Genomic DNA, 26,778 nt, shown 5'->3' on the forward strand with positions numbered 1-26,778 from the left:
TATCTTTATTTTCCCCTTCTTGTTATTGTAACACATTTTTCAAGCAGGTTTAAGGATTATGTTGTATCAATAGATTTGCTACTCCTCTTGGTTCAGTGATCATTCTGGTAAACTGGGACTTCCATTTTCCTTGTCAACTCTGCAGAAGTTTAAAGCCGGACAGAGAAGTTCTAAGTGGCACCTGGAGCTCATTAAACTAAAGAGTGTCCATGCAAATTATAAAAAGCAGAAGAAGAAGGTGTATTGAATGTATGAGGAGGGCTCTAACATGAGGTTTATTTATATCTCCTAAAGGGGAGGAGTTAGGACTTCTTTTTTTCTGTCCTGGGAGTGTGTGGTTCATGTACCTAGAATAGTGATCACCAATATGTAGGTTGCGCCCCCTTAAGGGGGCACAGAGGAATGTTTGGGGTGGGTGTGTAGCGGGGCCCAAGCCAGCTCCCACTGGGGGCAGGGAGGGAGCACCACCCAGCCCCTCTCTGCCCCCAGTCCAGCTCTGCCTCCAACTGCAGCTCCACTCCGCCCCCTGCTCTGCCTCTAGCCCAGCTCTGCTCCCAGCCACAGTTTCATTTTGCCCCCAACCCAGCTCTGCCCTCATGCCCTCTCCATCCCCAGGCCAGCTCTGCCTCTAGCCCCAGCTCTTCTTCCATCCCAGTTCAGCTCCCAGCTACACCTTCAGTCCAATCTCCTCTGCTGAGCCAACTGTGCAGTAATGGGGGGGGGGCATGGAGAGATTCCATTACTGCTAAGGGGGGGGAGGGGGGACAGGAAAAGTTTGGGCACCACTGCCCTAGAAACACTAAAAGTAATAGAAGAGAACCGTGTAAACGCAACACATACCTGAGGCTTCTGTGCTTCTGTCTAACCCAAAAATTACTTACATATCACCATCTTTATTTTTTCTGCTTCATACTGGAGAGCCAAGTAGTGTTATTAATCATGTATTGCATTTACTTGTTTCTCTGTTTGTTTAGACTTAGTTGTAGTAGATATTGCAACCCCATGCAGTATCTTTGGGGACCATTATATTACATGGGGGAGGGTTACCACCGCTCCTACAGGCACTAAAAACCAGTAAAAGGAAATTAAGGCACGTCCCTCAGCTTAAACAATTCCAGAGAATTTCTGTCCCCTGGTTTGCACATATTGGTTCAGCCTGGATTTTCAGAGACTAGGGAACAAAGGAAGGGATTTTAGTGTAAAAAGTTGAGCTTGAACTGACTCATGACCTTCTTTCTGATCCAGCAAATGGACAGGACCTGTCCAAGGAGGTCTGCAGCCCCTGCAGAAGGGTTGAAAAGATTTTGCCCTATTAGGGTCCCATAAGACTGAGGGATGACCTTTGGTAAGCGTTTAACACATGTATAGGAAATTTTTTTCCTATATTTTCTCTGTAATTGTTTTACCTTATGAATAAATGTGCTTGCTTAAAAAGAGCTGTGTGATAACTTGTAACTGCTGGCAAGACACTATTCTTAGCCCTTGGAGAGAAAACAGCACAGGCGCTGGCCATTAGGCAGACTGGCTTGCTTGCTGGGGATATCACTGTGTAAGTAGAGCCTGTTCAGCCTTAAAAAAACACGGTCAGAAGGGAGCGGTACAAAGCATTCTTGTCCAGCAACATGTGATATCTGTAGACTTGAGACCTGACTGGTCACTGATGGAGTGAACAATGGAGGCGGGGATACAGGTGCAGTTACCCTGCATTTACTTATTCTTCTATTGTTTAGACTTCGCTACAACATGTTCTTTGTTATGTAAAAGAAAAACTAATTTTGGTACTCCAAATGGGTTACTTAGGTAATTTTTAATATTAAATACAAGAATTAATTCAGATCTCTGGGAAACAACCCACTCCTTAGTTAAATTTGTTGCTAAATTGTGCCCACTTTGTCTATACTTAGTTTCTTCATGAGTGACCAATTTTAACACAGTATTAAATAGTTCTACAAAACATTTTAAAATATAGCATAGCATAAAATAGTCAATTTTTAAAATGAAATCAAATTAAAGGCCTAATAATCTGATACTTAAAAAGGAATTATTTATTGAAAAGTTGAGCAAATTAAAAGCCGAAACTTTCCAAAGAGAATGATGTTGATTCTAAAGAAGAAGCATCACTTTTGAATGAAAAGGAACAAGGTCTGTTTTCATAAAGTTTTAATTTTCCCATTGCAGGCAAAACCCTTTTTCTAGTGCAATACAATTGTTTGTACAAAGTGAAAACAGAGCAAAACACACAGCAAAGTCTATTCCGGGAAATAAAAATATTTTAGGAAACATGTAACCGAAGTTAGTTACACGATCATAAGAGATTTCAGCTGAGCCTTACCTTAAAAGCTATTAGAGAATTCAGAGAGAACAACCTGCTTTGATCTTTGTGTATGTACAAAGCAATTAAAAGTCAGTATTTGGCATACATATTACTTCTAAATTAAATTACTGTACATTTGCAGAATATGCACACCTTTCAAGATAAAAGGTTTGTGTTCCTGTTAGAATTCTGGATGAGACTACTTAAAGATGTTTTCTTTTAGGAAGTACCATGCCTCTATACAGAACAGACCCACAATATTGATGCAAAAATACGTAAAAATGTAATTCTTTTTTTGTTAAACTTGCCCGTGCCTTTACTGAAGCTTAGGATATTTTCATCACTACTTTCATAATATGGTGCTTGGAGAAGAGTACATCAGATGCATACATTTTTGTTTATTTAATTATATGAAATGTCCAAACTTAGGAAACTCCTGAAAGTGCTGTGGTCTGCTAATGTGACACCATGTTATGACCCTTGGAATGCAGCTTTGAAATTCTGCAGTGTGGGTTCCTCCTGTTCCACAAATTGAATGTATTAATGATGCTCATTCGTTGTTTTGGACGAGTCTTTGGATATAGATTGCAATTGTTACAACTTGGTCAAAAATACCACTTCTTTATGTTGAAAATCTTGCAAATTATTGACCTGTACCAAATCTTCAATTTTGGAGGAAGGAAAACGAGAAGGTTGTGGTAAAGAACTTTATTTTTAAATTAGCAGGGACAATTTTTATCCTTGTATCTTAAGAATTCAGCTGATCTTAAAAAGCAACAGAAGGGATGACCTGGAATCACCTTTTCTGGTCACAGTTATTGCAACTGTGAATCATCACACTCTCGTGTGTAAGTTCTTCAGTCAGTACAAGCACTATTCCATTCTGTCAATAGATGTGTGCAAGTCTCATTGAAATTCATAGGAGTTGCATGTGCTTATCAGAGAGCAGGATTTGTCCTTTAGTCTCTTAGGGCCTGAACTGAAGTCATTGACTTCAGAAGGCTTTTGGATTAGGTCCTTGGAGAGAAGGTCTAGTTCTGATCTCATGCCAGTTCTATCCTGCTGTAACTCTAATAAATCAGTAGAGTTATTTCTGATTTTCACCAGTGTAAAATCAGCATCTGGCTCAGTTTTTTTCAAAGGGTATGAAGAATTAGAAGAAAATACTGTCCATTTTTTTTGTTGCTATTGTTGATTTTTGGTGGTTTTTTGTTTGTTTTTTATTCTAGGTACAAACAAAAGTTAAGTCAGGCATTTTAGTTTATAAAATTCATATACATGTATGGGCAAGATGGGTGGTAAGAAGGTTTTTTTATATAATTGTCTCGAAGTAACATGTCCATTCAGCAAAGAACTTGTATTTCTAGTTTCTTATGGGACCCACCCATTGCCTTGTAACTGAGTACAATACAGAATTTAATGAATACCTTGCAAGATCTGGTGCACAGACATGTCATCAGGCCCACTCAGTGTGGACAGCAGATACACTGGGTCTGCACCTGCTCTTTTTTAATACAGCAGCCACTAATGCCACTAACCAGCTTACTTTGTTTTTTACAGTATAATCTTCATTGGCATTTCCTACAAGAAGGCATAGGATTTAATTTGCTAAACTATTACATCTCAGAATTTTTCTGTTGCTCTGCACTGTCAATAATGACCATCTCAGTGCCCTATTCATCTCTTCCTATTCCTATCTATGGCTTTTTACATGCCTCCATCTATGCATGGAATGCTCTTCCCATCCCAGTTTGCCAGGCAATACTCTCTCTTCATTCTGGTCTCTCCTGAATATTCTCCTCTTCTGTGATAAAATGTGAACCACTAATAAAATAAACAAATGAATCCTCCAGGTTATTCCCTCTGAGAGTTTCCCAGTTTATCTTGTCTTCTCTCTGTCTGTCTTTTATACTGAAAACTCTTGGGGTAGGGACTATCTTAATTTTTTCTTATACAGGGCCAATGTGATCCTTGGTATATCAACGGGGAATAAGAGAATAGGATGACTAGGGAGGTGATTTTACTTCTGTATGCGATAATGGTGAGACTGATACTAGAATAATACGGTTCTGGTGTAAACATTTTAAAAAACGTGTTGAAAATTTGGACAGGGTGCATAAAAGAGCTACAAAAATTATATGAAAGCTGGAGAAAATGCCTTACATTGTGCTCTTAAAGTGTCTCAATCTGTTTAGTTTATCAAAAAGAAAACTGAAAGGTGATTTGAATACAATGTATAAGTACCTTCAAGGGAAGGTACCAAAGACCTTTTAATTGGAGAAAAGCATAATGAGAACCAATGGCTGGAAGCCAAAGTCAGGCAAATTCAAATTAGAGATAAGACTTTTAACAGTGAGGATAATGAACCCATGGAACAAACTACCCAGGGAAGTGGTAAATCCTCTATTTCTTCATATCATTTCTTCATATCAAGACTGCATGCCTTTCTGGAAGGTATGCTTTAGTCAAACAAGTTTTTTTGCTCAATGCACTGTGTTAACTGGGTCAAATTTAATGACCTGTATTATATAGGAAGTCAGACTAGATGATCTAATGGTCCCTTCTGGCTATAAACTCTATGAATCTAAGAACAAAAAATGTAAGCCATACTTCCCAGATGAGGAACTCTATCCTAGGAAGCACTGACTTTGAAAAAGACTTGGGCGGGAGGGGGAGAATCATTGTGAATAATCAGCTGATCATGACCTCTCAGTGTAATTCTGTGGCCAAAAGAGTTAATGCAATTGTTGGATATATAAGGAAGGGAATACAGAGTAGGGAGGAGAGGTTATATTACTGCTGTATTTGTCACTGATGCGGCTGAAGCTGGAATACTGTGTGCAGTTCTGATGTTCGCACTTCAAGAAGGCTGTTGAAAAACTCGGGAGAAGTTCAGAAAAGAGCTATCAGAAAGATTAAAGAATTGGAAAGTGGAACATTCAAAGAGCTCAGTCTACTTAGATTGTAACAAGAATGTAAGGGGTGAATTGAACACAGTCTATAAGTACCTATGTTGGAACAGAAATTTGATAACAGAAGGCTCTTCAAGCTAGCAGACAAAAATACATGATGATCCACTGGCTGGAAGCTGAAGGTAGTCATATTCCAACAAGAAATAGGGCGCACATTTTTAACAACTGAGGGTAATTAACCGTTGGAATACTTTACTAAGGTTTATGGTGGATTTTGCATAATTGGAAATTTTTAAATCAAGATTGGATGTTTTTCCTAAAATATAATTGTAGTTCAAGCACACCTATTGGACTTGAAGCACAAATTAATTCAGGAAATTCCTGTGACCTGGGTTATGCAGATGGTCAGACTAAATGATCACAATTGTCCCTTCTGTCCTTAAAATCTATGAAACACCTTGTTACATAAGAATTGCCAGACAGGGTAGGAATAATAGTCTATCTAGTCCAGTGTACTTTCTTATATTGGCCAGTGCCAAATGCTTGAGAGGGAATAAATCAAAGAGGGCAATTTCACATGATCCATCTCCTGTCGTCCAATCCCAGATTCTGGCGATTGGAGGTTTAGGGATACATGGAGCGTGGGGCTGCATCTCTGACCATCTGGGCTAATAGCCATTGATGGACCTGTGATGGGTTCCCCCTCAGGTGCCAGCTGGAACTGGGGTACCACTGAGCCCCCTGACCCACCAGCCTGGGCTCCTTCTCACACTGTACTGCTGTGACAAGCTATAGAGCCCTCGCGTCTGCACTTTTACCAGCATACATACAGGTAGGGACACACACAGCTGCAGTTACAAGAAGGCTCTCTGACCAGCCCCTGCATGGGAAAGCTACTCCCAGCTCCACAGGCATGCACCCCCTCTGGAGTATAAACCTAAAATTATACCATCTTGTGCTGCACAGGCAACTGTACAGCATAAGCTCATAAAATTCTCTCCCTCCTCAATATGGAGAGGAATATGCAACAGCCTTTTGCCCCGACTTATGATTCCCACACACGGTGAATTTAGTGAAAAGTTTGGTAAAGATGGTTTGGTTTGGTTTGGTAAAGATAGTTTGGTTAGATAAAGCAAAAACAAGTTTATTAACTACAAAAGATAGATTTTAAGTGATTATAAGTGAAAGCAAACAGATCAAACAGCTTACCTAGCAAATAAACAAAAATGCAAACTAAACTTAATATACTCAATAGATTAGATAGGAATAGCAGAGTCTCACCTTAAAAGATGATACAAGCAGGCTACAGATTCTTAAGGGGCAAGCTGCACTTGCTTTACAGCTTGGAATCCCCAGGTGTTTCATTCACAGGCTAAAAATCCCTTTAGCCTGAGTCCAGCACTTCTCCCAGTTCAGTCTTTGTTCCTCAGGTGTTTCCAAGAGGTGAGGAAGGAAGAAAACCAGATGATGTCACTCCCTGCCTTTTATAGCTTTTGCATATGGCGAGAACCCTTTTGTTCCCCAGCTTGGTTCCCAGACCGGTCTCTGGAAAAACACTGACATCCCAAGATGGAGTACAGTACCAGTTGACCTGGTCACATGTCCCTGTAGTGTTACAACAGCCATTACTGAGAGGCTGTCTGTAGCATTCTCAGGAAGGCTCCCCAGTTGGGAGATAAGCTTCTCCTAAGGCCTATTGTTTTTTCCTAATAGCTCATTGCCCTGAATAGGTCCTTCCCCATCCAGCTATCTAAACTGAAAGCATCTTATCTAGTGGGCGTTACCCAGGTGTAACTACATTTGAAATACAGATACATAGTCAATATTCATAACTTCAGATACAAAAACGGTACATGCATACAAATAGGATAATTATATTCAGCAAATCATAACCTTTCCAATGACATCTCACATGACTTATCTTGCATATGTCATAATCATATCATAATAATATCACTGTGACGATTATGGGGTCCAGTGTCACAGGACCTATCCTCCATGAACTTATCTAATTCCTTTTTGAACCCAGTTAGACTTTTGGCCTTAACAATATCCCCTGGTAATGAATTCCCAGGATTGACAATATGTTGTGAGAAAAAATACTTCCTTTTGTTTTTTTAAACCTGTTGCCATTAATTTCATCAGATGACCCCTAGTTCTTGTGTTATGTGAGGGGGTAAGTAACACTTTACTATTCACTTTCTCTATGCCATTCATGAATATGTAGACCTGTTTTATATCCCCACTTAGTTGTCTCTTTTCTAAATTGAACAGTCCCAGTCTTTTAAATCTCTTCTTGTATGGAAGCTGTTCCAAACTCTTAATCATTTTTGTTACCTTTCTCTGCACCTTTCCCCATTCGAATATATCTTTTTTGAGATGGGGCAACCAGAACTGCACTGGTACTCAAAGTGTGGAAGTACCATGGATTTATATAGTGGTATTATGTTATTTTCTATTTTATTATCTATTCTTTTCCTAATGGTTCCTAACATTCTGTTAGCTTTTTTGACTGCTGATGCACATTAAGCAGATGTTTTCAGAAAACTATCCACAACGACTCCAAGGTCTCTTTCTTGAATGGTAACAACTAATTCAGACCCAATCATTTTGTACCTATACTTGGGATTACTTTTTCTTATGTGCATTACTTTGCATTTATTAACATTGAATTTCATCTGCCATTTTGTTGCCCGGTCACCCAAGTTTAGTGAGATCCCTTTGTAACTCTTTGCAGTTAGCTTTGGACTTAACTATCTTGAGTAAGTTTGTATTGTCTGCAAATTTTGCCACCTCACTGTTCACCCCCTTTTACAGATCATTTATGAATATGTTGAAAAGCAGAAGTGCCAGTACAGATCCTTGCGGGACCTTTCTTACCTATCTCCATTGTGAAAACTGACAATTATTTCTACTCTTTGTTTCCTATCTTTTAAGCAGTTACTAATCTGTGAGAGGCCTTCCCTCTTATCATGTGACTGCTTAATTTGCCGTATTTTGCCTTTGTTGAGGGAGCTAGTAAAAAGCTTTCTGAAGTCCATGTACTTTATATTGACTGGATTACCCTTGACCAGAAGTTTAACACCTTCAGAGAATCCTAATAGATTGGCAAGACATGATTTTCCTTTAAAAAAGCTGTGTTTGACTGTTCCCCAACACACCGTGTTTAGCCATGTGTCAGGTAATTCTGTTCTTTACTATAGTTTCAATTTGCCAGTTTTCCTGGTGCTAACGTTAGGTTTACTGGTCTCCGATTGCCAGGATTACCTCTAAAGCCTTTTTTTTTTTAAATAGGCATTACCTTAGCTACCCTCCAGTCATCTGGTACAGAGGCTGATAGGTGATAGGTTTAAGTGATAGGTTATATACCACAGTTAGTACTTCTGCAATTTCATATTTGAGTTCATTCAGAACTCTTTGGTGAATACCATCTGGTCCTGATGACTTATTACTGTTTAATTTATCAACTTGTTCCAAAACCTCCTCTACTGACACCTCAGTCTGGGACAGTTCCTAAGATTTATCACCTAAAACAGATGGCTCGAGTGTGTAGATCTACCCCATATCCTCTGCAATGAAGATGGATGCAAAGAATTCATTTAGCTTCTCCACAATGGACTTGTATTTCTTGACTGCTCTTTTAGCACCTCGATCATCCTGTGTCTCCACTGACTGTTTGGCAGGCTTCCTGCTTCTGATGCACTTAAAAAAATTGCTGTTAGTTTTTGTGTCTTTTGCTAGTTTCAAAGTCTTTTTTGGCCTGTCTAATTATACTTTTACACTTGGCTTGCCAGAGCTTATGCCCCTTTCTATCTTACTCCTAGGATTTGATTTCAAATATCTCAAGGATGCCTTTTTGCCTCTAACCACCCTTCTGTTGTTTAGCTATGGTGGTATTTTTGAAACTCTATTTCGGGGGAGGGGGCAATACATTTAGTTTGAACCTCTATTATTGTTTTTAAATAGTTTTCATGCAGTTTGCAGGCATTTCAACATTGCAATGGTTCCTTTTTATTTCCATTTAACTAGCTTCCTCATTTTTGTGCAGTTCCCATTCTTAAAATTAAAGCTACTGTGAGGGGTTTCTTTGTAATTTTTGTCCCTACAAGAATGTTAAATTTAATTACAATGTGGTCACTATTTCTGAGCAGTTGTTATTTTCATCTCTTGGATCAGATCCTATACTCCACATAGGACTAAATCCAGAATTGCCTCTCCTCTTGTGGGTTCCTGGACTAGCTGCTCCAAAAAGCAGTAATTTATGGTGTCTAGAAGTTTTACCTCTGCATCTCTTCCTGAGGCAACATATACCCAGTCAATTTGAGAATAGTTGAAATCACCCATTGTTATTGTGGTTTCTGCCTTTGTGGCCTCATTGCGTCCCTAGGCCTAGCCCTTTATTTTGCTGGCATTGTAACAAGATGACAGTGGTGGGGCATCAAGGCAATCTAGATGCAATGATTTAGGATGTAAATGTCATCTTTGGATTCAACACTGTAAGCCTTTTAGAGTAGCAGCCGTGTTAGTCTGAATCCGCAAAAAGAAAAGGAGTACTTGTGGGACCTTAGAGACTAACAAATTTATTTGAGCATAAGCTTTCGTGAGCTACAGCTCACTTCATCGGATGCATGCAGTGGAAAATACAGGAGGGAGATTTTATATACACAGAGAACATGAAACAATGGGTGTTACAATTCACACTGTAACGCGAGTGATCAGGTAAGATGAGCTATTACCAGCAGGAGAGAAAAACAAAACAAAACAACCTTTTGTAGTGATAATCAAGGTGGGCCATTTCCAGCAGTTGACAAGAACGTTTGAGGAACTCAACTCAGAATTCTGTCCTCTTCTGGTTTTCCTGCCTCAGATTTGTGCTTTTACTGCTTGTTTCATAATGTAATGAACATAAGAGTCACTGGTGTCAATGCCACGTGAAAAGAGTAGAATCAAACATGATTCATAATGAGGGTACATTGGTGAAAAATAAATGTTTATGACTAGTCCTCATGCTCCCCTCTGATCCTGGGAGCAGGAGGGGTTACAGACTGGGAGTGCTGAGGTGACATAATCTCCCCCTGGGGCCATCCCACAGAAGGTATTTTGCAGGGATGCTGTGCAGTTCCAGTTTTGCAAGTTGAGAGGGGCAGATAGTCTGGCAGATTCTCTTCTCCAGGCCAATGGGGTAAGCCATCTCAAATCAGAGTTAGAGTTGGCAGTAATCCCCATCAAGGGGGGTGTCTGTAGTCAGGGAAAGCCCTGGAAGTGTGGCTTCTGCAGGAACTGTGCTTTCCAGAATGCTGAGTGGCAGGGCAGAGGCCCCTTGACTCTGATAGATCCCTGAAGTCCATGCACACTCCAAATCCTCAGTGGAAGATCTACAAGGAAACTATTAAACTGGCTTAGTTTTGGCCGTATTGTTCTATCATTCATTTTAGTTATTTCAATATCTGGTGTCAGTAAATATGTTATTTTAGGTTTGATTTTTTTATTTGGGCTGAGTTTGGGATAAATATGTTAACTTTCAAAAGAGTCCCTGTAACATGCAAAAGGAGGGGTTTCAATATGACAGGAATTAAATTAAACTCTAACAGAAATTGGATTGTTATGCTGACATTTTGCTTCACACTTGTAAAGTTTCTGGTGCTCTGTTATAGAGAGAATTCATATTGGCACATGGTTCACAACTTTTCAGGGATACTAAGAAGCAGCCCCACTGAGATATCATGGGGTTTTGGCTTTATTGACTTGTGGCATGGTTCTGCCATCCCTATTCATGCAAAACTCCAATTAATGTCAATGGGCCCTTTGTTGTTTACTGGACTCTTCAGGCCCAGTCGTGCATGGATTCACCCACCTCTTTCAATGTGATGCATGCATTCAACTGGCATCAACTTCATGATCTGGCCCTTTGTTTGTCCTTATTTGTGTGTTAATAAAAACTTGTAGTGAAGAAAGTTCCTGCATGAGATGGCGTCTTTAGAATCCCAGACAGGACTTTTGAAAACCATCTAGGTGCTTCGTGACAATACTACTGCATCCTTGTACAGAATGCATATCTTTCTGTGCAGTAAATGTTACATATATTCTATCATACACACACACACAGGTTAGTTGTACTGTGACATATATTGCAAATTTATTTTGTGCAAGATTTCAGAAAGGAATTTAAACAAAACAGTATGAAAAGAGTGCTGATGTTAAATGCAGAAGAAAGGAGCATAACTAACTGTGATAGATTTCCTGTGCTAATTAGTACTCTTGCTCTCAACACCAACTCTCAGTCTCAGTTTAGTAATTTTCCAGACTAGGAGAGAACACATGAGTCTTGGATATTGCACTGAAGAAACTGTATTTCTTTTCTCCTAATCTCCATTGCTACTAGGATGAGAAATACAGGGTGTGCTATCAAATTCCGGGTGCCTGGTTTAGGGGATTAATTGATCATTTAGCAATTGGGGCAACTACTAATTTCCTTGCCTTTGAGAATAATATCAGAAAGCGACAGCATGAGATAAGAAGAGGGATCAAGTTTTGTATAGTTTGGTGGTTGTTAAAGAGGTATAATTTGGAAGTCAATTTTGAACCTCTCCTTGCCCCCAAAGTTCTGATGTGTTTGGATATGGGTCAGCTTCAAAGCGAGATGCTGTTGTAACTAAAATGGTAGGGAATTTCCTGTGCAGTCTGAAATAGAGATTTCCTGAGAGCTGGGATTTGTTCTGTTGTTTTCCTTTGTGTGTTTGTTTAATTTATTATGTAACAGCCTTTTGTGTTTTGCAGTTCTGCCTCCTTTAGCCATTTTACAGTCTTACCATGGTTTAGATTTTAAAATAGTTTGCAGTGGGGACTGTTAATGCTTATAAGCTCCCTTGTGTTTAGATTGTCGATCACATAACATCCAACCAAAGAAGAAAAAGGCTGAAATGACAGTGTGTATATGCTGGGAACACCCAGAGCTGTGAGCCACTGTGTTACCCCTCTGCCTCAGCAAGAGTGAGCTTTGCTGGAGATTAGACTGCCAGCAACACTCTGCCTCGTAGGGTTGCCAATGCTCCAAGATTGTCCTGGAGCCTCCAGGAATTAAAGAGTAATCTTTAATTACTCATTGCCATGTGTTGAAACCTCCAGGAATACGGAGAACCAAAATTGGCAACCCTATGCCACACCACTCTGTTTTCCTTACCAGAAAACTCCTAAAGCCTATCCCAGCTCAAACCTTGCCTAGCAGGTAACAGTCAGTGAACTCCAGCTCCCAAGCTCCACAGAGTTGTGTCTCTGCAGTGCACAGCCCCTATCATGGTACATTCACAGAATATATTAAGTTTGCTGCTCTTTTAATGAGTCACTACATTACAGCTAATGAACTTAACTGGGGTAAACACACCTGTTCCTTCAAATATGGCACTCTGTGTTTATTAACAGCTGTTTATTAACAAAAGGACATAGGTTAAGTGATATCAAGCAGAAGGAAAAAAAAAAGATAAAAATGATTACAAAAAGAGGTAGAGATATGCTTTCTAATGGCTAAGACCTACCTTAACAATATACCGTCTTTGTTCAAGGTATTTTCCTCACTTTTCCCAGCAACAGCTGGCTAATTCTTAGCCAGGATCCCCATACAGTCCAAAGTAATGGTTTTCCTTGCAGGTAAAGATCTTTGAGTGTGTCCTTATATCTCAAAAGTCTGCCTTTGATCTCATGGGGTTCAGCATCTTGTCTTCCAGCGGGTCGACTCCACCTTGATTAGATGTCTCCTGGTGGGTTCCAGTGTGATGCTTCCTGCTGCAGTTTTACAATGTAAATGTTCTCTTCCTGTGGCCTTCGCTGGAAGTGAATAGCCCACTGAATCTGGCCACATCTGGTTTGAGGAGTTGGTGGAGAAAAACTGTATATCAACTGCCCAGAAACACCTTTTGCTCACAGACTTTAAAGTATAATATCAGTGAGTATCCATAATTCCACACACAGCCTTGTCATGTACATTTCACCATGTAATTATTGACCAGCGTGTTATTGGTTTTCAAATGATACCTCACAAGGCATATTTTGTACAAATATTGCAGCAGGGTGTAGGGTATGAATGTAGGGGTGGCTGTGGTCACATTACAGATGCCACCACCTTTTGGTACCACAGTAAGCTAGCTTTCCTCAAGAAGAAATCAAGGACAGCAGGAGAAGATTTTAAAACATTCTCAGAAATTACAGCAATGACCACTCAAGAAATGCCTGTAAGTAAATGCACATACACAAAAAGAAGCCTGCTTAGGGACAGAATGTTTCTGCTAAATATAGTGCTGTGACAGCTGTTTACTGAAAACAATAATAATAATAATTATTAATAATGTCGTCAGTGTGACAGACAAACTACAAATTGTCTGTGCAGCAACAGATGCTGCAACAGCAGCTTGTATATCAAGTGGTGGCCCTCTTGAGACCTCCACAACAACTAGGTCTTCTTTGTGAGTCCCCTAAATACAGCTTCAGCTGGACTGATCTGACTCACAAAGATGGGGGTCAAAGATGACTCAGAAGCCTTTCTTGAGATATTTGAATGGGGGGTGGCAGTGCAGTGGCCACCAGAACAGTGATAAGGGTGGCCCTATTGTAGCCTGGATCCTGTTGCAGCAAGGGATTACTCACAAAGCAAGGCTGCCATTTTGTACCATTTGGAGACCCCCACCCCCACCCCAAAGAAACTTTCCCTCAACACTTCTGGGAATGGAAGAATTCCCTGGGAGCCCAGCCCTAGAGTATGGCACAGAAACCGCAGGACCCTGGCTGACAGTGACTCAAACCAGAAGCCAAAACAGTAATGTAAGCTGCCCAAAGGGGTCCCAGAAAGGAGAGTGCCCAAGAGTCCCCGAGCAACCCTGAGGTCCTCAAGTGGAAACCTTTCAAGACAGTCACACAGTTATCCCAAGTGGAAAGATCAGCCCAAGAGTTAGGAACAGGTCTCAAGGGGCAATACCTTTGCTTTTTGTGCAGGCACCCAGGGCATGGGTATAGGGATTGTCACCTCATGGACTGCACTTATGCTCAGGTGTGGACTGCAGAAGACAGGGCATGCTGACCAGGACCGGCCAAGTTGACTGTCCCTGTTAGGGTAAATGAAACCAAGGTGGTGGGGCTATAGACTCGGGATGTGGCCAAACCCTGGTGAGGGACTATTTGTTGACATCCCCAGGGCCTTTTAGGAAAATCATTTATTTGCAGTGTGTGCATAGGAATGTGAAGCTGTACCCCAACACACAGATACAGCTCACCATAGGAGAACACACCCAGTCCCTAGTGGTTGACCTGGCCACATCACTTGCCTACCCAGGCACAGTGGGCCAAGACTGGGAACATTTTGGGGACTTCCTGAAGAGAGTTTTGAGACCCCAGATGATGCTGGGGACTTGACCTCTGTTTCCCCAACACCAGGGGATCATGGCCCAACAGGCCTTGTCAGGATAGGAGAGACAGACAGGCCAAATGAAGGGACTTCCAGCCAACCAGACCCTTTCCTATACCCCTTCCTCTACCCAGAGCCAGTGGTTGACCTAATATCAGAAACTAGTGTCCTTACAAGGTTCTCCAACTTCACAGCGGAGCAACCAATAGATGAAACACAGGCACCAATCATGATTGGGGAGGTAGTAGACCCCCAGCAAGCCAAGGTCTTTCCACAGTTTAAAATCCAGGATGAACGATTGTATCAGCTGGAGCAGAGGTCACCAACCTTTCAGAAGTGGTGTGCGAATCTTCATTTATTCACTCTAATTTAAGGTTTTGCTTGCCAGTAATACATTTTAACGTTTTTAGAAGGTCTCTATAAGTCTATAATATATAACTAATCGTTGTATGTGAAGTAAATAAGGTTTTTAAAATGTTTAAGAAGCTTCATTTAAAATGAAATTAAAAAGCAGAACCCCCTGGACTGGTGGCAAGGACCCGGGCAGCGTGAGTGCCACTGAAAATCAGCCCACGTGCTGCCTTTGGCACACATGCCAGAGGTTGCCTACTGCTGGTCTGGAGAGAGACCATCTTATGGAGGAAGTCTGGTCCCAGCTCCTGCTGTCCCAGCTATACTGCTAGGAAGTCATGCCTTTGGCCTGTGCCATGTCATTTGCCAGATATCTGGGCAAAGAATAACCCTTGGCTCAAATCATGGCTTGTTTGTGTTGGCCTAGCATAGATAAGACTTCTGAACCTCCTGCTCAGAATGTTAGCTGGTTGCATGCAAGGGAGTGCTAAAGTCCTCGTTTGTTTCTCCCCTCATAGTCAGCATCCTGTTTGAGAGAGTCAGAATGGACTGCATCCGATGAAGTGAGCTGTAGCTCACGAAAGCTTATGCTCTAATAAATTTGTTAGTCTCTAAGGTGCCACAAGTACTCCTTTTCTTTTTGAGAATGGACATAGACTACTTGAAGAGAGTACAGCTGGCTACCTGACCATTCTAGTAATCGTGGCTTCTGCCACTCAAAATACCCCAAAGTAGTGGCTTTGCATTCTATGAATGCTAAAATCATTGCATCTGAACCAATGAAAGTCTTTGCCAGGTTAGGACTGCCCCGGGAGATTTTGACCAACCAAGGAACCAGCTTTATGTCTCAGATTATGAGAGAATTATGTAAACTGCTAAAAATTAAGTCTCTCAGAATATTTGTCTACCACCCCAGCCAGATGACTTAGTGGAATGTTTTAATCAGATATTGAAGAACATGCTAAAGAAATTTGTCACCACAATGTTCATCACTGGGACCAGTTGCTTTTCCCCTTTGCTGTTTGCACTACAAGAGATGCCCTAGTTATCTATGAGCTTCTCCTTTTTTGAATTCTTATATGGGAGGCAACCTTGGGGTGATATTGAACTCAGGGAGGGAGATATGGGAGAAACAGGGTCCTTGAACTGAAAGTGTTGTCCAATATGTGCTTAACCTTTGCAAGAAGACATAGGTACCTCTACAAGGGAGAACTTTTTGGAATGTCCAGCACACCAAAGAGAGTACGCACAATAAAAGAGCCTACATCCAAGTGTTCAAACCCAGGGACTGGGTGCTCCTTTTGCTTCCTAGCACAGAGTCCATACTGTTGACCCAATGGCAGGGACCCTATGAAGTTCTATGGCAGGTAGGTTATGAAATTAGGACAATCTGATAAAGAGCAAATCGATATACCACGTTAAACTTTGAAAGCCATGGAAGGGGCTAGAGGAATTGTCCATAGCCCCTTATCTACCAGAGCTGGAACTGAGTCCGCAGATACCCAACACTTTGACCACTGGGATAGTATGTCTTGGGGAGAATCATATGCCAGATAAGAAGATCCAAGTGCAACAATTGGTAGCTACATTCTCCAGTCTTTTCAGCCCTGCCAGGCTTGGCTTCCCTTCCCGCCATGTACAGATGGGACAATGGATCAGAGGAACATTTCGATCTCTTTCAAAGAAGATGAGGGAGATTGTAAAGCAAGAGCTCCATACTATGCTAGAGCTTAGAGTAACTGAAGAGTCACATAAATTCCCTGGCAAAGCTTAATTGTTTTAGTGTCCAAACAGGATGACACACCTGGTTCTGTATAGACTTCAGGAAAATCAACACTATCTCAAAATATCCTGAGACCCTAAGCAGACCAATTACTGGATTGGTAGAAGAGGCAGTATATTACTACCTTTGACCTTACAAAGGGATAATGGCAAATCCCTCTCACTCCAGAATCTCAGAGGAATAACAGCCTTTGCATCCCCTCATGGTCTACATCAGTTCCATTTGGCCTTCTTAGGGTCCTGGCAACTTTTCAACAGCTGATGGACAGGGTTCTTCAATCCCAAGGTGGTTATGCTTCAGCCTACCTTGATGATGTCATTATTTATAGCTGATATTGGGAGGACCTCCTAAAGCAAGTAGTGGCTGTCCTCCAATCCCTAGAGAAGGCTGGATTAATGGCAAATCCTGCACAATGCCACATAGGCAAGGATGAAACAACATGTTTGGAGTATATGTTAGTGAAGGGCCCATTGCAACCCCCTGCGGCCTGTCTTACTCCATACTCAAAGAAACCAGTACAACAATTCGCGGGGCTGGCAGGAAATTACCACTGATTTGTACCTAAGTTCTCATTCATTGCAACCTTCTTCCAGATCTTCTTAAAGACAGCATCAATAGAAAGGTCTGCTGGATGGAGTCCTGTGAAAAGACCTTCCAGACCCTTAAGACTCACCTCTTAAGGGAACCTGTTTTATACAGACCAGACTTTATCAAGGAGCTTCTCTATCAATAGACTTCTCTTAGAGGAGAGTCTATTGATAGAGATTCTCTAAGTTTTAGTCAGGAGGAGAGGATGGAAGAGAATAAAGTATGGGCCAGATCAGATGAGAAACATTCACATAAAGAATCTGACACATCAGAAAAGGACAGACAAATAAACAGTGTCAAGTTTTTAAAGTGCTTGTACACAAATGCTAGATGGGTGAACTAGAGTGCCTTATGTTAAGGAGGGTATTGATATAATAAGCATCACAGAAACCTGGTGGAGTGAGGACCATCAATGGGACACAATCATTCTGGGGTACAAAATATATCAGAAGGACAGAACAGGTTGTGGGTGGGCGGGGGGGAGTGCCATTATATGTGAAAGAAAATGTTCCATAGAATCTCTATGGATAGTAATTCCATGCTCTAATAAGAATGTAACAGTAAGGATCTATTATCAATCAATTATCAGGACAGTGATAGTGATGATGAAATGCTAAGGGAGATTAGAGAGGCTATCAAAATAAAGGACTCAACAATAGTGGGGGATTTCAATTATCACCATATTGACTAGGTACATGTCACCTCAGGACGGGATGCAGAGACGAAATGTCTCAATACTTTAAATGGCTGCTTCTTGGAGCAGCTGGTACAGGAACCCACAAGGGGAGGGGCAACTCTCGATCTAATCCTGAGTGGAGCGCAAGATCTGATCCAAGAGGTAACTATAACAGGACCTCTTGGAAATAGTGACCATAATATAATAACATTTAACATTCGTATGGTGGGAAGAACACCTCAACAGCCCAACACTGTGACATTTAATTTCAGAAAGGGGAACTATGCAAAAATGTGGAGGTTAGTTAAACAGAAATTAAAAGGTACAGTGACTAGAGCGAAATCCCTGCAAGCTGCATGGACACTTTTCAAAGACATCATAATAGAGGCTCAACTTAAATGTATACCCCAAATTAAAAAACACAGTAAAAGAACGAAAAAAGAGTCACCGTGGCTTAACAACCAGGTAAAAGAAGCAGTGAAAGATAAAAAGGCATCTTTTCAAAAATGAAAGTCAAATCCTGGTGAGGGGTAAATAGAAAGGAGCATAAACACTGCCAAATTAAATGTAAAAATGTAATAAGAAAAGCCAAAAAGGAGTTTGAAGAACAGCTAGCCAAAAACTCAAATGGTAATAACAAAATGTTTTTTAAGTACATCAGAAGCAGGAAACCTGCTAAACAACCAGTGGAACCCCTGGACGATCGAGATACAAAAGGAGCACTTAAAGAAGATAGTCATTTTCAGAGAAAATAAATGAATTCTTTGCTTCAGTTTTCATGGCTGAGGATAGTAGGGAGATTCCCAGACCTGAGCCGTCTTTTGTAGGTGACAAATCTGAGGAATTGACATGGATTGAAGTGTCACTAGAGGAGGTTTTGGAATTAATTGAGAAGCTTAACAGTAACAAGTCACCTGGACCAGATGGCATTTATCCAAGAGTTCTGAAAGAACTCAAATGTGAAATTGCAGAACTGTTAACTATGGTTTGTAACCTGTCATTTAAATCAGCTATTGTACCAGTGACTGGAAGATAGCTAATATAACACCAATATTTAAGAAGAGCTCGAGAGGTGATCCTGGCAATTACAGACTGGTAAGTCTAACTTCAGTACCGGGCAAATTCATTGAAACAATAGTAAAAAATAAAATTGTCAGACACATAGAAGAACATAAATTGTTGCGCAAAAGTCAACATCATTTCTGTAAATGGAGATCATGTCTTACTAATCTATTAGAGTTCTTTGAGGGGGTCAACAAACATGTGGACAAGAGGGATCCAGTGGCCATAGTGTATTTAGATTTGCAGAAAGCCTTTGACAAGGTCCCTCACCAAAGGCTCTTATGTAAATTAAGTTGCAATGGGATAAAAGGGAAGATCCTTTCATGGATTGAGAACTGGTTAAAAGACTGGGAACAAAGGGTAGGAATAAATGGTAAATTTTCAGAATGGAGAGGTGTTCCCCAAGGGTCAGTCCTAGGACCAATCCTATTCAACTTATTCATACATGATCTGGAGAAAGAGGTAAACAGTGAGGTGGCAAAGTTTGCAGATGATACTAAACTGCTCGAGATAGTTAAGACCAAAGCAGACTGTGAAGAACTTCACAAAGATCTCACAAAACTAAGTGATTGGGCAACCAAATGGCAAATGAAATTTCATGTGGATAAATGTAAAGTAATGCACATTGGAAAAAAATAACCCCAACTATACATACAATATGATTGGGCCTAATTTAACTACAACTAATCAGGAAAAAGATCTTGAAGTCATCATGGATAGTTCTCTGAAGACGTTCACGCAGTGTGCATCGGCAGTCAAAAAAGCAAACGGGATGTTAGGAATCATTAAAAAAGGGATGGAGAATAAGATGGAGAATATCTTATTGCCCTTATATAAATCCATGGTACACCCACATCTTGAATACTGTGTACCGATGTGGTCCCATCATCTCAAATAAGATATACTGGCATTGGAAAAGGTTCAGAAAAGGGCAACTAAAATTATTAGAGGTTTGGAATGGGTTCCATATGAAGAGAAATTAAAGAGACTAGGACTTTTCAGCTTGGAAAAGAGACTAAGGGGGGATATGATAGAGGTATAGAAAATCATGAGTGGTGTGGAGAAAATGAATAAGGAAAAGTTATTTACTTGTTCCTATAATATAAGAACTAGGAGCCACCAAATGAAATTAATGGGTAGCAGGTTTAAAACAAAGAAAAGGAAGTTCTTCTTCACTCAGCGCACAGTCAACCTGTGGAACTCCTTGCCTGAGGAGGTTGTGAAGGCTAGGACTATAACAGGGTATAAAAGAGAACTTAATAAATTCATCGAGGTTAAATCCATTAATGGCTATTAGCCAGGACGGGTAAGGAATGGTGTCCCTAGCCTCTGTTTGTCAGAGGGTGGAGATGGATGGCAGGAGAGAGATCACTAGATCATTACCTGTTAGGTTCACTCCCTCTGAGGCATCCAGCATTGGCCACTGTCGGTAGACAGGATACTGGGCTGGATGGACCTTTGATCTGACCAAGTATGGCTGTTCTTATGTTCTTAGCTATCCTCCAAATGGATGCCTTGGAAGTTGGATTGGGGGCAGTTTTGACCCAGGAGGCTGATGGGACTGAGCAGGAAACTTTCCTAAGAGGGGGCTTACTTGGTTACTGAGAAGGAACATTTGGCAGTAAAATGAACTATGGAGACATTCTGGTACTATCATCTTGGGACAGTATTTACTCTGGTTATTGACCATGCCCCTCCAGGGTGGCTTAATACATGAAGGGCACCAACCACTGACTCATGCAAAGGAACTTGCAACCTCTCTCATTCTGAGTTCAGCATAGGGCAAGGACTGCTCATCGCAAGAGCAATTCCCCCAACTATAAGATGGAGGGGAGCTCGTGGGTAGCCCAGTGCCCCAAGCCTGGTCCTGAGCAGGAGAGTGTGTGATGGGGCATATAGGCCCCGCACTGGCACAGAGCAGGTTAATGGGAGCTTGTGGACCCAGTTGGCCCCATTCTATTATACCTGTAGCATATGTCAAGAGTGGACAATGGAGTTAAAAGAAGGAAACCCAGTTCAGTTTTGGGCTGACCAGGAAGGAGAGTAGAGCTCTGCTTCTCACTCAGTGAGGGAAGCCTGGTTTCAGCCAAGAGTCTGAGTCAGTTTGCTGCCTGGATGAGCTTCCAGATGGATGGGACAACTGGGCCCAGGAAGACTGACTAAAAGGACTGGCTTCATGAAGACATGACCTGAGTAGAATGGCAGGATCCTGCAGAAGACTCCTTGGACAACCCTGGTTTTGACTTCATAGTATTCTTTTATTTTTGGCCATTAATACCCCAGAAGGGGGGATCAAAATTGTGACTGGGCCAGAGGGCAGAGGTGGACCACAGAAGGATGAGATTAGCCAGATGTGGGGAGAGCTGCTACACCACACCCAGCCATGAGGAGACACTCCAGGGGCAAGTCCACTTTTTCACAGTTGGCTTTGGGGTAATGTGCTTATTGTGCATGTTACAAGGGTTCACATTCACTAGGTAAGCTCTGACTCTCATAAATTTTAAATGTGCCCTTCAAGTAGAAGTCATGGCTAATGAATGCTTTTTTTCTCTTCAGTGTAATGAAACAGGCTTAGTTTAGCATGTCGGGTAAAGGTTTGAAACCAAACCCTGCACTGCATTACTAAATCCCTAATGGCGTCATTGTTCTAGTGTTTAGGGTTTTAAAAAAAAAATCTTGTTTCTCCTCATTGCCGCCAAATGATGAAACGCTTCATCGTCTAACTCCTACTAATATTTCTGTTTAGCCCTGAGAATAACTATGTTCAATCCACATGGTTATTTCACTTATTCACATTTGCATCCCGTTTAATCTTTGTCCAAATTCCCACTATTGCCAGTGTATTCCCAATGTATGCCAGGCATGAAGATCAGATCAAAGGAAATCTGATCCTGGCCCCTAACAGCCTGTTATGAACTGCCAGCAGCTTCTGTCACATTGAACTGTACTTTGCACTGTTGTGTAAAAGAGAAACAATTTCCCCTGCCAAATCCCACTGCTTTCATGTGTAGAGGTTCTGACACTAGTGTTCACTGGCTTGGCAGTTATTAACTAGCTGTGCCATCACCTTAAAAAACCTGGTTCAGTGCAGATTTTCATAGAATCATAGGGTCTAATTGTGCCCTTGCCAGATGTGCAAAGCTGCAGGGTTGCCCTGAAGCATTCTTTATGCCTCACAGGGGAAAGGCAAGGACAGGGAAGGAGATGAATGGAGCATACAGAGCAGGAGCAGTTACACAGTTACTGAGAGGTGTAGCTTAATGCAACATGCTTCCCACTGTGCCTGCCTCTGCAATATCCTTTTTATGGAGGGGTCACCTGTACTCTAGCGTAGGCCAACCCATTGATTGATATAATGACATTATAATATTCACCATCCTATTCTTTATTCATCCTAGCATCTTGCTCGCCTTTTTATTAGTCAGAACTGCATATTGAGCAGACTTCTACACTGAGCTGTCTACAGGGATTCATGGGACCCTTTTCTCTGTTGATTTAGAACCCTGTAAGGTGTATGAGTAATTACATTTTTCCTTCCCGTGAGCATTACTTGTGCATTTATCAACACTGAACATTTGCCATCGCGTTCCCATTTACCTAGCTATGTTTGGTACCTCTGAAGTTCCTCACAGCACTCTCTGGCAACCAGAACAGAGGCCATTTTATTGGCACCCTCATTGAGGCGAGTGCCTCTGCCATTTGTAACAAAGGCTGGATGTGTATTTTACACTGGATGATTATGAAGCAGCCATGGCTATGGCTATTGTTGCTGTTATCCATACCTTTGCCGCTTGATCAGTGTACTGTGCACTATATGGGGTTAATTCTTCTTGAGCTCATTTTAAAACTGAAGCTAGTGCAAAATGGAGCTATCTATTTAGCAAGCAGTGCCATATGCAGAGAGCATATTACACTGATGCTCCACAGTTTGCACAAGCGACCAATAAGTTATCAGGTGTTCATTTTAACAAATAAAGACCTAAATGCTTTGGTTTCCTTAGTGACAACCTCACTCACTTGCAGTTGCAATCGGTGGAGGCACTCAAGCTATCATGGCTCTGATCTAAAAGGGAAGATGTTGCCATCACAATGTCTTTTGTGAGGAATCGTTGGCTTTAGTCTTAATCTATTACAATCAGTTTTTGTTATCCTTCCAGACAAGTTGCAACACACATTTCTCCCAGGTATTTGGGTAATGGGAAGCTAAGGGATGTAGAGTGGCCTATTGTGGAGTGATGTTTGTTATGGAGGGCCAGTATTTTTGTGGTAGGTATGGGGATTCCAATAAATGTTTCAAGGATTTAAATTTGATTTGTCTTGATTGGTTTAATTATTGCAAAGTGCCTGAAGCTAAAGTTAAAAAGACTCTGCTTGATCTGCACACATTGTATTTCCTGCCCTGTGACCTGCTTTTTATCTGATGACTCAGATTCTTCATTTCCCTTCATTTTGTAATTTACACATTATACTGAGTTTCCCACTACAGCAGGGGTGAGCAAACTACGGCCCAGGGGCCACATCCGGCCCTTCAGACATTTTAATCCAACCCTCAAGCTCTCGCCAGGGAGCAGGGTCTTGGCCTTGCCCCTGCTCTGCGCATGCCGTGGCTCCACACAGCTGCCAGAAGCAGCGGCATGTACCCCATCTGGCTCCTACATGGGAACCGCGGCCAATGGGAGCTGCAAGGGCAGTGCCTACAGATAGGGCAATGCACAGAGCCGCCTGGCCGCACCTTTGTGTAGAAGCTGGAGAGGGGACATGCCACTGCTTCCGGGAGCTCCTCTCCACTCTTTCCTTCTCAAAGTTGTCCGCAACGTTCATCCCTCTGGCCCTGTGCTGGAGGATGAACGGTCTGATGCAGCACTGGCTTGAAGTAGCTCATTGAACATGTCATCCCGAGTTTTCTTCTTTCTCCTCCTCATGTGGCTCAGGCATTCTGCGGATGTGGAGGGGGAGGCCTTGAAGGCCACATTGGCAGTAGCTGAAGATAAAACACATAGAAGTACCATTATCAGCGTATTCACTGCAGAAAGTGAGACTTAACATACTGAACTCACTCCCCTTGCTCCCCAAAAGTTTTAAGCATGAAATTCTCACTTCTGCTTGGGATTTCTTGTGCAGAGCACCGGTCATGGTGAATATCACCTGCAGAGGGTTGGAGAAATAAGGCGGGAATGGCACTGAATACTAGCACTGTTTTGCACAGGCAGTGGTGATTTTAGCTGCTATCTCACTCCTGAGGGTAACAAAGGCAGAGAGAGCACAGCCACTGCTCGCATCCTGAAGCTGCCTGGGCCCATACGCTGCTAGCCTGTGCACTGCAATGGTACCTGCATAAGTTATTGCTGAGTGGCGTGGGAAAGTGTCCTACCGCGGAGGAAGAAATAAGGCAGCCCTCTCTAAAAACCTTCAGCAGAGGATTAGAGTAGTTCCATGAAAGTTTCATCTACCTCACTTAGGAGGATTCAAGGGATTCCCCTGTGTACATAAACAAACTGCTCTTCATGCGCCCCTGCCCCCGCTCCAGCACTGCATAACTCTAGAGGGGATTGAAAACAGGTAGCAACTCTACCTCTCTTGGTTGTATCACTCTCTAGTAGCATGAGTAAATGAATGAAGAGTCAAAAGATGTGTCCTGATATTTTGGGGGTGCCATCCCTGAAACCGAACATTTGTCTGCACATTTACCCGAGGTTCCTTCTCCTGGACTGGACTCACTTGGGCTCGACTGGTGGGACTGGGTGGACTGCAGGGGAGTCAAAAACAGGTCCTGGCTCACTGTGCAGCTGGATTCCCCAATCGCCTGTCTCCCATACTCCCCCTCCTCCTCCTCCAGTACCTCCTCATTCTTACTGTTCATGGCAGGTGCCTGTGACTTTGCCTCCTTGTAGGTATCCCTGGTGCTGGGGGGAGGGGAGAGGGCTGGGCAGGAATATCTCCACAGCATATGGCATGCAATTCTTTGTAAAAGCAGCAGGTCTGCAGCTCTCCAGTGGGTTTATTGTTGGCCTTCCTGGCCTTCTGTAGCTCCTTGACTTTCATGCAGCATGTCCCTGTCATACGCCTTCTCCTGCATCCCTTGAGCAATTTGCTCAGAGATGGTGACATTTCTATGGGAGGTTCGGAGCTGTGCCTGCGCAACCTCTTCTCCCCACAGGCCCAAGAGATCCAATATCTCCTGTCTATTGCAGGCAGGAGAATGTCTGGAACATGTAGTTGGCCTAGTCAGCTGGCCAGTTGCACTCAACAATGATTATGTGACGCATGGCTAGAAAGATTTAACATCCTGCAAAATAAATAACCGACAGAAGACATGTGGGGAGATAGTGTTTGTGTTTTTGTGTATTTACATATATATGAGTAGGGTGGACAGTGTAATCAACAGTCCCTGTCTATGCTGTATTCTGATAATTCAGAAGTCAAAAGAACAACCTACCATGTAAATTAATTGTAAACACAGGATATCTCAGTATTCATCTCTGTTTGAAATGTACTGTGAATGATGGAGGAACAAGCAAATGGTCTCATGTTAATTTGTATAGCTAAGTACAGGTGATGGACCGCCTTCAAAGTCATCCTAATTATCTTTTGTTCTCTGAGGAATTCCAATTGTCAAAAGACATGAAACTGTATAAAAGATCCTTGGGTCCTGATTCTGTATTCTCAGGTCTGCTTAGACGTCATCGGGGAAGTTTGAGTTGCAAGACTGAGGTCCCAGTTATGCTAGTATGCCCTGAATATGAGATTTGGACATTGGACTATGAACTGAATTCTAAAGAAACTCTTTGCAACTCCAAAGCTCACCATGTCTGCTGTGAAACCAAACCTCAATGAATTGGATTCATGTTTGTATGTATATTGATCTTTTAACCATACTCTCTCTCTCTCTTTTGTTTTCTTTTAATAAATTTTAGTTTAGTTAATAAGAATTGGCTATAGCATGTACTTGGGTAAAATCTGGAATATTCAATAATCTGGGAGGTTATGTGTCCGATCCTTTGAGATTGGTAGAACTTTTATATAATGAAATAAGATTTTCAGAAATTTCCATCATATCTGATGTGGGTACCTGGATGGAGGCCTGAGACTGGATCACTTTAAGCAAACTGTGTTGTTTGGACTTCTGAGTGACCAGTAAGGTAATAAAGAAGCTGTTTTATGTTGATTTGGTGAATCTAAGTATTGGAATATCCACCAGCTTTATGGGGATTGTCTGCCCCAATCTTTGCACCCTAATTGAGTGACCACAACTAGCTCCCCACTAGGACCCAGGTCACAGAAGAGCTGCTAGGTATGCTCTCCAAACTGGGCAATCAGGAAAAGGAATTTCAAAAATTCACAGGACTTTAAGGGGGAGGCTTCCAGTCTCTGGGATCCCTGGGCAGGGGAATTCACAATGGTGACTGGAGCGGTCAGTGTCGAGCATTGTGAGACAGCTACTGGAGGACAGTTAGGGTCGACATAAGTAATGCAGAATCTACATACGCACTGCATCAACCTAAGTCTGACTGTTGTTCTACACTGCTCAGGGAGGTGGTGTTACTGTGTTGGCATATTGGTGCAGTACAGCTGTGGGAGACCAGTTTAAGTGTAGACACATGCACAACTAACTCGAGGTAAACTGCCTTGCATTGACCTAACTTTGTAGTGTGGACCAGGCCTTTAAGAGTAGGCTGCAGCATTCTACTCTACCTTCAGCTT

General features: G+C 41.9%; 1 long non-coding RNA gene across 2 annotated transcripts in view; it reads left to right on the forward strand.

The window, feature by feature from the left end:
* Positions 1-26,778, forward strand: part of LOC119852497 — a 47,614-nt gene that overhangs the window by 11,356 nt on the left and 9,480 nt on the right. For both annotated transcript variants that reach the window (XR_005291672.2, XR_005291673.2), the window contains exon 2: positions 25,745-25,926. This is a non-coding gene — a long non-coding RNA (uncharacterized LOC119852497). The remainder of the gene's footprint in view (positions 1-25,744; positions 25,927-26,778) is intronic.

This window comes from Dermochelys coriacea, chromosome 3, assembly GCF_009764565.3.
Source record: "Dermochelys coriacea isolate rDerCor1 chromosome 3, rDerCor1.pri.v4, whole genome shotgun sequence".
In the NCBI taxonomy this organism is placed as follows: domain Eukaryota; kingdom Metazoa; phylum Chordata; order Testudines; family Dermochelyidae; genus Dermochelys; species Dermochelys coriacea.